Source organism: Haliotis rufescens, unplaced genomic scaffold, assembly GCF_023055435.1.
Source record: "Haliotis rufescens isolate VD_foot unplaced genomic scaffold, xgHalRufe1.0.p SCAF_10, whole genome shotgun sequence".
Classification (NCBI taxonomy): Eukaryota; Metazoa; Mollusca; class Gastropoda; order Lepetellida; family Haliotidae; genus Haliotis; species Haliotis rufescens.
This window is the reverse complement of record NW_025963780.1, coordinates 46,359,711-46,375,442: the sequence shown is the minus strand read 5'-3', so window position 1 is coordinate 46,375,442 and position 15,732 is coordinate 46,359,711. Positions and strand designations below refer to the sequence as shown.

At 39.1% G+C, this 15,732-nt stretch overlaps 1 protein-coding gene across 1 annotated transcript in view; it reads right to left on the bottom strand.

Annotated features, from left to right (window-relative positions):
* Positions 1-3,276, bottom strand: part of LOC124126851 (sodium- and chloride-dependent GABA transporter 3-like) — a 50,457-nt gene extending 47,181 nt beyond the window's left edge. The window contains exon 1 of the mRNA XM_048391431.1: positions 3,232-3,276. The gene's annotated coding sequence lies outside the window, so the exon portion shown is untranslated. The remainder of the gene's footprint in view (positions 1-3,231) is intronic.
* Positions 3,277-15,732: the final 12,456 nt, after the last annotated feature.

Sequence of the window (15,732 nt, the reverse complement as noted above, 5' to 3'; positions counted from 1 at the left end):
CTGATCATCTGAGTGGCAGGGCTTTATAACGCAGACATCAGAACACAACATATTTAGCACTGATCATCTGAGTGGCAGGGCTTTATAACGCAGACATCAGAACACAACATATTTAGCACTGATCATCTGAGTGGCAGGGCTTTATAACGCAGACATCAGAACACAACATATTTAGCACTGATCATCTGAGTGGCAGGGCTTTATAACGCAGACATCAGAACACAATATATTTGGCACTGATCATCTGAGTGGCAGGGCTTTATAACGCAGACATCAGAACACAACATATTTAGCACTGATCATCTGAGTGGCAGGGCTTTATAACGCAGACATCAGAACACAACATATTTGGCGCTGATCATCTGAGTGGCAGGGCTTTATAACGCAGACATCAGAACACAACATATTTAGCACTGATCATCTGAGTGGCAGGGCTTTATAACGCAGACATCAGAACACAACATATTTAGCACTGATCATCTGAGTGGCAGGGCTTTATAACGCAGACATCAGAACACAATATATTTGGCACTGATCATCTGAGTGGCAGGGCTTTATAACGCAGACATCAGAACACAACATATTTAGCACTGATCATCTGAGTGGCAGGGCTTTATAACGCAGACATCAGAACACAACATATTTGGCGCTGATCATCTGAGTGGCAGGGCTTTATAACGCAGACATCAGAACACAACATATTTAGCACTGATCATCTGAGTGGCAGGGCTTTACAACGCAGACATCAGAACACAGGGCTTTATAACGCAGACAACAGAACACAGGGCTTTATAACGCAGACATCAGAACACAACATATTTAGCACTGATCATCTGAGTGGCAGGGCTTTATAACGCAGACATCAGAACACAGGGCTTTACAATGCAGACATCAGAACACAACATATTTGGCACTGATCATCTGAGTGACAGGGCTTTATAACGCAGACATCAGAACACAGGGCTTTACAACGCAGACATCAGAACACAACATATTTAGCACTGATCATCTGAGTGGCAGGGCTTTATAACGCAGACATCAGAACACAACAATATTTCGCACTGATCATCTGAGTTGTGAATCTGTAATGTCATATGCATGCTGACACTGAACTCCTATAAGTGAATCATATCTTCAAGATGCAGTTTAGAAGGTGTATGGTTTATTCTGCAATAGATAGAAGGCACGGAAAATCATTGACTCTTTAGACAGCTCTCGTGGTGAGGGACTTCAGTCTTACCCCAACATCACATATTACAAGACAGTGAAGTGTATTTCATGCTTGTTTAGAAGTTAACAGTTACACGGTTTGTGACATGACGCACGGACCATGATAACACGTGCTCAGTGGAATAAAGTGCTTGGAGTTTTAATATTTCATAAGAATCTACCAAGAACCTGCCATGGTGCAACTCCATGGCGTTAAGGAGATCATGGATACATGGTTTAACGCGTTCAAATAGTTCACAGGTCGTTATTTCAGGACAGTCTTTGTACACAGCGGATATCCAAACATATCATGGATGACTAATTGCTGGGATCCCCGAGTTTCCTTTATGCCGGGCATTGACTATCTGCCGCGGTATTTCAGGGGAGCCTTACATTGGTTCGCCTTCACTGAACAAGTAGGTCATTGGCAACAAAGCACCGGTATCACTGACGTACAATATGGCGATGAGCAAACAATGACGATATGAAAATTCAAGACAATGTTTCACTTTGTATGAATGCGTGGACACAGCGCTAAACATAATATACCAAGCTTTGGCCATTGGACGGCTATACAGGGTGGACGGCTTCAGGGTGGACGGCTATATAGGGTGGACGGCTTCAGGGTGGACGGCTATACAGGGTTGATGGCTAAACAAGGTGGACAGCTTCAGGGTAGACGGCTATACAGGGTGGACGGCTATACAGGGTTGATGGCTATACAGGGTAGACGGCTATACAGGGTGGACGGCTATACAGGGTGGACGGCTTCAGGGTGGACGGCTATGCAGGGTGGACGGCTTTATAGGGTGGACGGCTAAACAGGGTGGACAGCTTCAGGGTAGACGGCTATACAGGACAGATGGCTATACAGGGTGGACGGCTATACTGGGTGGACGGCTATACTGGGTAGACGGCAATACTGGGTGGACAGCCTCAGGGTAGACGGCTATACTGGTGGACGGCTATACAGGGTGGACGGCTATACTGGGTAGACGGCTGTACAGGGTAGACGGCTATACAGGACGGATAGCTACACAGGGTGGACATCCTCAGGGTAGACGGCTATACTGGGTGGACATCCTCAGGGTAGACGGCTATACTAGTGGACGGCTATACTGGGTGGACGGCTATACTGTGTAGACGGCTATACTGGGTTGCGGCTATACAGGGTGGACGGCTACAGAGGGTGGACATCCTCAGGGTAGACGGCTATACTGGTGGACGGCTATACTGGGTGGACGGCTATACTGGGTAGACGGCTATACTGGGTTGCGGCTATACTGGGTAGACGGCTATACTGGGTGGACGGCTATACTGGGTTGCGGCTATACTGGGTAGACGGCTACACAGGATGGACGGCCATACAATCTGGACCGCTATACAGGGTAGACGGCTGCAGGGTGTAAATGTAAATAGTGACACAAACATAAAATCACACTGGTTTTCCTTGTGGTATTCCTACAGGTACTTCTGTCAGAGAAGAGGAATGTATTGCAAACTCAATGGGAGCGACAGATCAATCAGGCAACACGAATCATTGCACACGGTAAAGGTGATCATTACTTGAGAAACTAGTGAAGATGATCTGCCTCACCGTTAACAATCAACCAGGTCTAGGTATATGAGGTGTAGTTAATGATAATGTATATTGATAATGGACGTAAAGATATGTTTACATAATGCCACATATCATTATGGCAAGAAGAATTTCGGATAACATTACGTGAAATAACATAACTGAAAATGGCTTCATTTGCTGGAGCCTGAAGTCCAAGACACATGGGTTTACTCCTGATCATAGTACAAGCCTGTGGCTGGATGCGTTACAGCGACCGTCCTGGTGCTATTATAATATGAAACACCCCGACACACGCATTGCATACAGGTACCTAATGCCGACGTCTCGCCGAGGTTGATCCATTCACCAGCGGCGCGCGAGTGGCTCCGTGGAATTTAAAATGTCGACTTCAATGATCACCCTTCCACCCAATCAAACAACATCACACATCGTACACTTACTTGTATCGCTGTCCACACAAGGTATAAATCCTGTCCGTTGCGGAGAAGCTGTGTGCTACACACCACTAGGAAATGAACTGACGGTTCAGTCCAGCGAGACGAGGCTGTTGACTCAGATTCCAGCCTCGACCTCACTGCCGTGGAAACACTCCCCACGTGGAACACCTGCAGCCTGCTCTGTGATTCCAGGCCGGCATGTCGAGACCTGCCCAGCGTCCTTCGCCTTCATGTCTTATAGAGACCGACCATTAATATTCTGTTGAAGTGTGGAGCTGCCATGTTTTCGGCGACCTCATCAATATGGACGTACAATGGTTTCTGTCAAAGCAGGAGCCGGATAATGTCCTTGATAAGACAGCGTCCCCAGCAACTGTTTGTTTTGTTGGTAATTGAGGCCAAATATATTTCTTCTGTATTTCCTGGATTTCAGTTGCAACCTTGTGGGTCGTCTTGTCTGTGGCACATAACACAAGTGGAGAGAAGGTAACCGAAACCGACATATTGATTAAGTGGGATGTTTCTACACTCATTCATCACTGGTGGCCTAGTGGACAGGGCGTCTACCCGCGGAGTGCATGGTCGATGCGATGAGGGTCACGTCTGAATGACTGAAAAGAACCTTCTTGTGTTTGTAGAGAATGATAGGTCAACCAGGCGTGTAGGTGGATTTACAACAGGTTAATAAACACAGACAATGAACTCTGCGACTGAAGTGTTACCAGACCTTACACATCGTGACCGCCTCCGTGGCCTAGTGGTAGAGCGGTCGCCCGGAGGGCGGAAGGTACGGGGTTCGATCCCCGGCCGCGTCATACCAAAAGACGTTAATGCGCTCTGAATGGTAACTGATGTTACTTCGTATGGCCCTAGGCATTGAGGGGCTGCTCGGAGTCAGTACACTGTGTCTGAGTGGGGCATTCATGTTAAACTGCGGCGTGGTATCTCAGTTGGCTAGCACTATTAATCGACATCAGTACAAGTACAAGACTAGTACAAGCAGCCACACATATACACGTGCATGCACGTCGCTATATAAGTGCAATAATCTTGGACGCGACGTTAAATCCCCTTTCACCTCACTTCGCGTTACACATTGTACCCGTGTACCCAAGCATGGTGCTCAGTATCCTTGTAGCCACGCAGCTAAGTACAAACACCTACCTCCAGGTACATGTAATCATGTCATGTGCACGTGTATCTGATCAGGAACAAGACGTCCAATCTCTTCCATGAGCCCTGTGCAGCCTGAACTGTTTACTAGCTAAAGATATAGACATACAGAAGGGTTAGAAGTTTTTACTAGCTACAGATATAGACATACAGAAGGGTTAGAAGTGTTTACTAGCTACAGATATAGACATACAGAAGGGTTAGAACTGTTTACTAGCTAAAGATATAGACATACAGAAGGGTTAGAAGTGTTTACTAGCTACAGATATAGACATACAGAAGGGTTAGAACTGTTTACTAGCTAAAGATATAGACATACAGAAGGGTTAGAACTGTTTACTAGCTAAAGATATAGACATACAGAAGGGTTAGAAGTGTTTACTGGCTATAGATATAGACATACAGAAGGGTTAGAAGTGTTTACTAGCTACAGATATAGACATACAGAAGGGTTAGAAGTGTTTACTAGCTACAGATATAGACATACAGAAGGGTTAGAAGTGTTTACTAGCTACAGATAAAGACATACAGAAGGGTTAGAACTGTTTACTAGCTAAAGATATAGACATACAGAAGGGTTAGAAGTGTTTACTAGCTACAGATATAGACATACAGAAGGGTTAGAACTGTTTACTAGCTAAAGATATAGACATACAGAAGGGTTAGAACTGTTTACTAGCTAAAGATATAGACATACAGAAGGGTTAGAAGTGTTTACTGGCTATAGATATAGACATACAGAAGGGTTAGAAGTGTTTACTAGCTACAGATATAGACATACAGAAGGGTTAGAAGTGTTTACTAGCTACAGATATAGACATACAGAAGGGTTAGAACTGTTTACTAGCTAAAGATAAAGACATACAGAAGGGTTAGAACTGTTTACTAGCTAAAGATATAGACATACAGAAGGGTTAGAAGTGTTTACTAGCTACAGATATAGACATACAGAAGGGTTAGAACTGTTTACTAGCTACATATATAGACATACAGAAGGGTTAGAACTGTTTACTAGCTAAAGATATAGACATACAGAAGGGTTAGAAGTGTTTACTGGCTATAGATATAGACATACAGAAGGGTTAGAAGTGTTTACTGGCTATAGATATAGACATACAGAAGGGTTAGAAGTGTTTACTAGCTACAGATATAGACATACAGAAGGGTTAGAAGTGTTTACTATCTACAGATATAGACATACAGAAGGGTTAGAAGTGTTTACTAGCTACAGATATAGACATACAGAAGGGTAAGAAGTGTTTACTGGCTACAGATATAGACATACAGAAGGGTTAGAACTGTTTACTAGCTACAGATATAGACATACAGAAGGGTTAGAAGTGTTTACTGGCTACAGATATAGACATACAGAAGGGTTTGAAGTGTTTACTAGCTAAAGATATAGACATACAGAAGGGTTAGAAGTATTTACTGGCTACAGATATAGACATACAGAAGGGTTAGAAGTGTTAACTAGCTACAGATATAGACATACAGAAGGGTTAGAAGTGTTTACTAGCTAAAGATATAGACATACAGAAGGGTTAGAAGTATTTACTGGCTACAGATATAGACATACAGAAGGGTTAGAACTGTTAACTAGCTACAGATATAGACATACAGAAGGGTTAGAAGTATTTACTGGCTACATATATAGACATACAAAAGGGTTAGAAGTGTTTACTAGCTACAGATATAGACATACAGAAGGGTCAGAAGAGTTTACTAGCTACAGATATAGACATACAGAAGGGTAAGAAGTGTTAACTAGCTACAGATATAGACATACAGAAGGGTTAGAAGTGTTTACTATCTACAGATATAGACATAATGAAGGGTAAGAAGTGTTTACTAGCTACAGATATAGACATACAGAAGGGTTAGAAGGGCTTACTAGCTACAGATATAGACATACAGAAGGGTCAGAAGTGTTTACTAGCTACAGATATAGACATATAGAAGGGTTAGAAGTGTTAACTAGCTACAGATATAGACATACAGAAGGGTTAGAAGTGTTTACTATCTACAGATATAGACATACAGAAGGGTAAGAAGTGTTTACTAGCTACAGATATAGACATACAGAAGGGTTGGAACTGTTTACTAGCTACAGATATAGACATACGGAAGGGTTAGAAGTATTTACTGGCTACAGATATAGACATACAGAAGGGTTAGAAGTGTTTAATATCTACAGATAGAGACATACAGAAGGGTTAGAAGTGTTTTCTAGCTACAGCTATAGACATACAGAAGGGTTAGAAGTGTTTACTAGCTACAGATATAGACATACAGAAAGGTTAGAAGGGTTTACTAGCTACAGATATAGACATACAGAAGGGTTAGAAGTGTTTACTGGCTACAGATATAGACATACAGAAGGGTAAAAAGGGTTTACTAGCTACAGATATAGACATACAGAAGGGTTAGAAGTGTTTACTGGCTACAGATATAGACATACAGAAGGGTTAGAAGTGTTTACTAGCTACATATATAGACATACAGAAGGGTAAGAAGTGTTTACTAGTTACAGATATAAACATACAGAAGGGTTAGAAGTGTTTACTGGCTAACGATATAGACATACAGTAGAGTCAGAAGTGTTTACTGGCTACAGATATAGACACACGGAAGGGTCAGAAGGGTTTACTATCTATAAATATAGACATACAGAAGGGTTGGAAGTGTTTACTATCTACAGATATAGACATACAGAAGGGTTAGAAGTGTTTACTAGCTACAGATATAGACATACAGAAGGGTAAGAAGTGTTTACTAGCTAAAGATATAGACATACAGAAGGGTTAGAAGTGTTTACTAGCTACAGATATTGATATACAGAAGGGTTAGAATTGTTTACTGGCTACAGATATAGACATACAGAAGGGTCAGAAGTGTTTACTGGCTATAGATATAGACATACAGAAGTGTTAGAAGTGTTTACTGGCTATAGATATAGACATACAGAAAGGTTAGAAGTGTTTACTAGCTACAGATATAGACATACAGAAGGGTTAGAAGTGTTTACTAGCTACAGATATAGACATACAGAAGGGTCAGAAGTGTTTACTAGCTACAGATATAGACATACAGAAGGGTTAGAAGTGTTTACTGGTCTACAGATATAGACATACAGAAGGGTTAGAAGTGTTTACTAGCTACAGATATTGATATACAGAAGGGTTAGAATTGTTTACTGGCTACAGATATAGACATACAGAAGGGTCAGAAGTGTTTACTGGCTATAGATATAGACATACAGAAGTGTTAGAAGTGTTTACTGGCTATAGATATAGACATACAGAAAGGTTAGAAGTGTTTACTAGCTACAGATATAGACATACAGAAGGGTTAGAAGTGTTTACTAGCTACAGATATAGACATACAGAAGGGTCAGAAGTGTTTACTGGCTATAGATATAGACATACAGAAAGGTTAGAAGTGTTTACTAGCTACATATATAGACATACAGAAGGGTTAGAAGTGTTTACTAGCTACAGATATAGACATACAGAAGGGTCAGAAGTGTTTACTATCTACAGATATAGACATACAGAAGGGTTAGAACTGTTTACTAGCTACAGATATAGACATACAGAAGGGTTAGAAGTGTTTACTGGTCTACAGATATAGACATACAGAAGGGTTAGAAGTGTTTACTAGCTACATATATAGACATACAGAAGGTTTAGAAGGGTTTACTGGCCTACAGATATAGACATACAGAAGGGTTAGAAGTGTTTACTGGCTACAGATATAGACATACAGAAGGGTTAGAAGGGTTTACTGGCTACAGGTATAGACATACAGAAGGGTTAGAGAGAGAGAGAGAGAGAGAGAGAGAGAGAGAGAGAGAGAGAGAGAGAGAGAGAGAGAGAGAGATAGGCGACATCAAGTGACTTTGTTAACATTAACAGCAGCGAGGACATTTAGTCACGTGCAGACAACATCAAATATTAAATTGTTAGTTGTCTTCATTTGGTTCTGACCTATGACCTATGATCGATGCCATATGTCCCACAGGAAGGCAATCTAGTTAATCATGGCAGCACCATGAGTAGTAGCTGGCCAGTGCAGATCTATTGATTAACCGCCGTCTCTACTGGTGGAGTTCATGTTGTTCAAGGCACCGTCATTAAGTGGGGCGACCTACTTTTGTTAATCGATAATGTTTGAAAAAGGTAGAACTGCAATGACGTAATGACACAATGAATACTGACACAGTGAATACTGACACAATGAGTACTGACACAATGAATACTGACACAGTGAATACTGACACAGTGAATACTGACACAATGAATACTGACACAGTGAATACTGACACAATGAATACTGACACACTGAATACTGACACAGTGAATACTGACACAATGAATACTGACACACTGACACAGTGAATACTGACACAATGAATACTGACACAATGAATACTGACACAATGAATACTGACACAGTGAATACTGACACAATGAATACTGACACAGTGAATACTGACACAATGAATACTGACACACTGACACAGTGAATACTGACACAATGAATACTGACACACTGACACAGTGAATACTGACACAATGAATACTGACACAGTGAATACTGACACAATGAATACTGACACAATGAATACTGACACACTGACACAGTGAATACTGACACAATGAGTAACGACACAGTGAATACTGACACAATGAATACTGACACAGTGAATACTGACACAGTGAATACTGACACAGTGACACAATGAATACTGACACAATGAATACTGACACAATGAATACTGACACAATGACACAGTGAATACTGACACATTGAATACTGACACAATGAATACTGACACAATGAATACTGACACACTGAATACTGACACAGTGAATACTGACACAATGAATACTGACACAATGAATACTGACACACTGACACAGTGAATACTGACACAATGAGTAACGACACAGTGAATACTGACACAATGAATACTGACACAGTGACACAATGAATACTGACACAATGAATACTGACACAATGAATACTGACACAATGACACAGTGAATACTGACACATTGAATACTGACACAATGAATACTGACACAATGAATACTGACACAATGAGTAACGACACAATGAATACTGACACAATGAATACTGACACAATGAATACTGACACAATGAATACTGACACATTGAATACTGACACAGTGAATACTGACACATTGAATACTGACACAATGAATACTGACACAATGAATACTGACACAATGAGTAACGACACAATGAATACTGACACAGTGAATACTGACACAATGAATACTAACACAATGAATACTGACACAGTGAATACTGACACACTGACACAGTGAATACTGACACAATGAATACTGACACAATGAATACTGACACAATGAATACTGACACAATGAATACTGACACACTGACACAATGAATACTGACACAATGAATACTGACACAATGAATACTGACACAATGAATACTGACACACTGACACAGTGAATACTGACACAATGAGTAACGACACAATGAATACTGACACAATGAATACTGACACAATGAATACTGACACACTGACACAGTGAATACTGACACAATGAATACTGACACAATGAATACTGACACAGTGAATACTGACACACTGACACAGTGAATACTGACACAATGAATACTGACACAATGAATACTGACACAATGAATACTGACACACTGACACAATGAATACTGACACAATGAATACTGACACAATGAATACTGACACAATGAATACTGACACACTGACACAGTGAATACTGACACAATGAGTAACGACACAATGAACACTGACACAGTGAATACTGACACACTGACACAGTGAATACTGACACATTGAATACTGACACAATGAGTAACGACACAATGAATACTGACACAGTGAATACTGACACAATGAATACTGACACAATGAATACTGACACACTGAATACTGACACAGTGAATACTGACACAGTGAATACTGACACAATGAATACTGACACACTGACACAGTGAATACTGACACAATGAATACTGACACAATGAATACTGACACAATGAATACTGACACAGTGAATACTGACACAATGAATACTGACACAGTGAATACTGACACAATGAATACTGACACACTGACACAGTGAATACTGACACAATGAATACTGACACAATGAATACTGACACAGTGAATACTGACACAATGAATACTGACACAGTGACACAGTGAATACTGACACAATGAATACTGACACAATGAGTAACGACACAATGAATACTGACACAATGAATACTGACACACTGAATACTGACACACTGACACAATGAATACTGACACATTGAATACTGACACAATGAATACTGACACAATGAATACTGACACAATGAGTAACGACACAATGAATACTGACACAATGAATACTGACACAATGAATACTGACACATTGAATACTGACACAATGAATACTGACACAATGAGTAACGACACAATGAATACTGACACAATGAATACTGACACACTGAATACTGACACACTGACACAGTGAATACTGACACATTGAATACTGACACAATGAATACTGACACAATGAGTAACGACACAATGAATACTGACACAATGAATACTGACACAATGAATACTGACACAATGAATACTGACACACTGACACAGTGAATACTGACACAATGAATACTAACACAATGAATACTGACACAGTGAATACTGACACACTGACACAGTGAATACTGACACAATGAATACTGACACAATGAATACTGACACAATGAATACTGACACAATGAATACTGACACAATGAATACTGACACAATGAATACTGACACAATGAATACTGACACACTGACACAGTGAATACTGGCACATTGAATACTGACACAATGAATACTGACACATTGAATACTGACACAGTGAATACTGACACATTGAATACTGACACAATGAATACTGACACAATGAATACTGACACAATGAGTAACGACACAATGAATACTGACACAGTGAATACTGACACAATGAATACTAACACAATGAATACTGACACAGTGAATACTGACACACTGACACAGTGAATACTGACACAATGAATACTGACACAATGAATACTGACACAATGAATACTGACACAATGAATACTGACACACTGACACAATGAATACTGACACAATGAATACTGACACAATGAATACTGACACAATGAATACTGACACACTGACACAGTGAATACTGACACAATGAGTAACGACACAATGAATACTGACACAATGAATACTGACACAATGAATACTGACACACTGACACAGTGAATACTGACACAATGAATACTGCTACAATGAATACTGACACAGTGAATACTGACACACTGACACAGTGAATACTGACACAATGAATACTGACACAATGAATACTGACACAATGAATACTGACACACTGACACAATGAATACTGACACAATGAATACTGACACAATGAATACTGACACAATGAATACTGACACACTGACACAGTGAATACTGACACATTGAATACTGACACAATGAATACTGACACAATGAATACTGACACACTGAATACTGACACAGTGAATACTGACACAGTGAATACTGACACAATGAATACTGACACACTGACACAGTGAATACTGACACAATGAATACTGACACAATGAATACTGACACAATGAATACTGACACAGTGAATACTGACACAATGAATACTGACACAGTGAATACTGACACAATGAATACTGACACACTGACACAGTGAATACTGACACAATGAATACTGACACAATGAATACTGACACAGTGAATACTGACACAATGAATACTGACACAGTGACACAGTGAATACTGACACAATGAATACTGACACAATGAGTAACGACACAATGAATACTGACACAATGAATACTGACACACTGAATACTGACACACTGACACAGTGAATACTGACACATTGAATACTGACACAATGAATACTGACACAATGAATACTGACACAATGAGTAACGACACAATGAATACTGACACAATGAATACTGACACAATGAATACTGACACAATGAATACTGACACAGTGAATACTGACACAATGAATACTGACACAGTGACACAGTGAATACTGACACAATGAATACTGACACAATGAGTAACGACACAATGAATACTGACACAATGAATACTGACACACTGAATACTGACACACTGACACAGTGAATACTGACACATTGAATACTGACACAATGAATACTGACACAATGAATACTGACACAATGAGTAACGACACAATGAGTAACGACACAATGAATACTGACACAATGAATACTGACACAATGAATACTGACACAATGAATACTGACACACTGACACAGTGAATACTGACACAATGAATACTAACACAATGAATACTGACACAGTGAATACTGACACACTGACACAGTGAATACTGACACAATGAATACTGACACATTGAATACTGACACAATGAATACTGATACACTGACACAATGAATACTGACACAATGAATACTGACACAATGAATACTGACACAATGAATACTGACACACTGACACAGTGAATACTGACACAATGAGTAACGACACAATGAATACTGACACAGTGAATACTGACACACTGACACAGTGAATACTGACACAATGAATACTAACACAATGAATACTGACACAGTGAATACTGACACACTGACACAGTGAATACTGACACATTGAATACTGACACAATGAATACTGACACAATGAATACTGACACAATGAGTAACGACACAATGAATACTGACACAATGAATACTGACACAATGAATACTGACACAATGAATACTAACACAATGAATACTGACACAGTGAATACTGACACACTGACACAGTGAATACTGACACATTGAATACTGACACAATGAATACTGACACATTGAATACTGACACAATGAGTAACGACACAATGAATACTGACACAGTGAATACTGACACAATGAATACTGACACAATGAGTAACGACACAATGAATACTGACACAATGAATACTGACACAGTGAATACTGACACAATGAATACTGACACAATGAGTACTGACACAATGAATACTGACACATTGAATACTGACACAATGATACTGACACAGTGAATACTGACACAATGAATACTGACACAATGAGTAACGACACAATGAATACTGACACAATGAATACTGACACAATGAATACTGACACAGTGAATACTAACACAATGAATACTGACACAGTGAATACTGACACAATGAATACTGACACAATGAATACTGACACAATGAATACTAACACAGTGAATACTGACACAATAAGTAACGACAATGAATACTGACACAATGAATACTGACACAATGAATACTGACACAGTGAATACTGACACAATGAATACTGACACAATGAATACTGACACAATGAATACTGATACAATGAAAACTGACACAATGAATACTGACACAATGAATACTAAAACAATGAATACTGACACAATGAGTAATGACACAATGAATACTGACACAATGAATACTGACACAATGAATACTGACACAATGAATACTGACACAATGAGTAATGACACAATGAATACTGACACAATGAATACTGACACAATGAATACTGACACAATGAATACTGACACAATGAGTACTGACACAATGAATGAATACTGACACATTGAATACTGACACAATGATACTGACACAATGAATACTGACACAATGAATACTGACACAATGAATACTAACACAATGAATACTGACACAATGAATACTGACACAATGAATATTGACACAATGAATACTAACACAGTGAATACTGACACAATGAATACCGACACAATGAATACTGACACAGTGAATACTAACACAATGAATACTGACACAATGAATACTAACACAGTGAATACTGACACAATGAATACTGACACAGTGAATACTAACACAATGAATACTGACCTAATGAATACTGACACAATGAATATTGACACAATGAATACTAACACAGTGAATACTAACACAATGACTACTGACACAATGAATACTGACACAGTGAATACTGACACAATGAGTAACGACACAATGAATACTGACACAATGAATACTGACACAATGAATACTGACACAATGAATACTAACACAATGAATACTGACACAATGAGTAATGACACAATGAATACTGACACAATGAATACTGACACAATGAATACTGACACAATGAATACTGACACAATGAGTAACGACACAATGAATACTGACACAATGAATACTGACACAATGAATACTGACACAATGAATACTGACACAATGAGTACTGACACAATGAATACTGACACAATGAGTACTGACACAATGAATACTGACACATTGAATACTGACACAATGAATACTGACACAATGAATACTGACACAATGAATACTGACACAATGAATACTGACACAATGAATATTGACACAATGAATACTAACACAGTGAATACTGACACAATGAATACTGACACAATGAATATTGACACAATGAATACTAACACTGTGAATACTAACACAATGAATACTGACACAATGAATACTGACACAGTGAATACTGACAGAGTGAATACTGACACATTGAATACTGACACAATGAATACTGACACAATGAGTAACGACACAATGAATACTGACACAATGAATACTGACACAATGAGTACTGACACAGTGAATACTAACACAGTGAATACTGACACAATGAATACTGACACAATGAATACTGACACAGTGAATACTAACACAATGAATACTGACACAATGAATACTGACACAATGAATATTGACACAATGAATACTAACACAGTGAATACTAACACAATGAATACTGACACAATGAATACTGACACAGTGAATACTGACACAGTGAATACTGACACAATGAATACTAACACAATGAGTAACGACACAATGAATACTGACACAATGAATACTGAAACAATGAATACTGACACAATGAGTACTGACACAGTGAATACTGACACAGTGAATACTGACACAATGAATACTGACACAATGAATACTGACAAAGTGAATACTGACACAGTGAATACTGACACAATGAATACTGACCCAGTGAATACTGACACAATGAATAATGATACACTGAATACTGACACAATGAATACTGACACAGTGAATACTGACACAGTGAATACTGACACAGTGAATACTGACTCAATGAATACTGTGAATACTGACACAGTGAATACTGACACAGTGAATACTGACACAATGAATATTGACACAATGA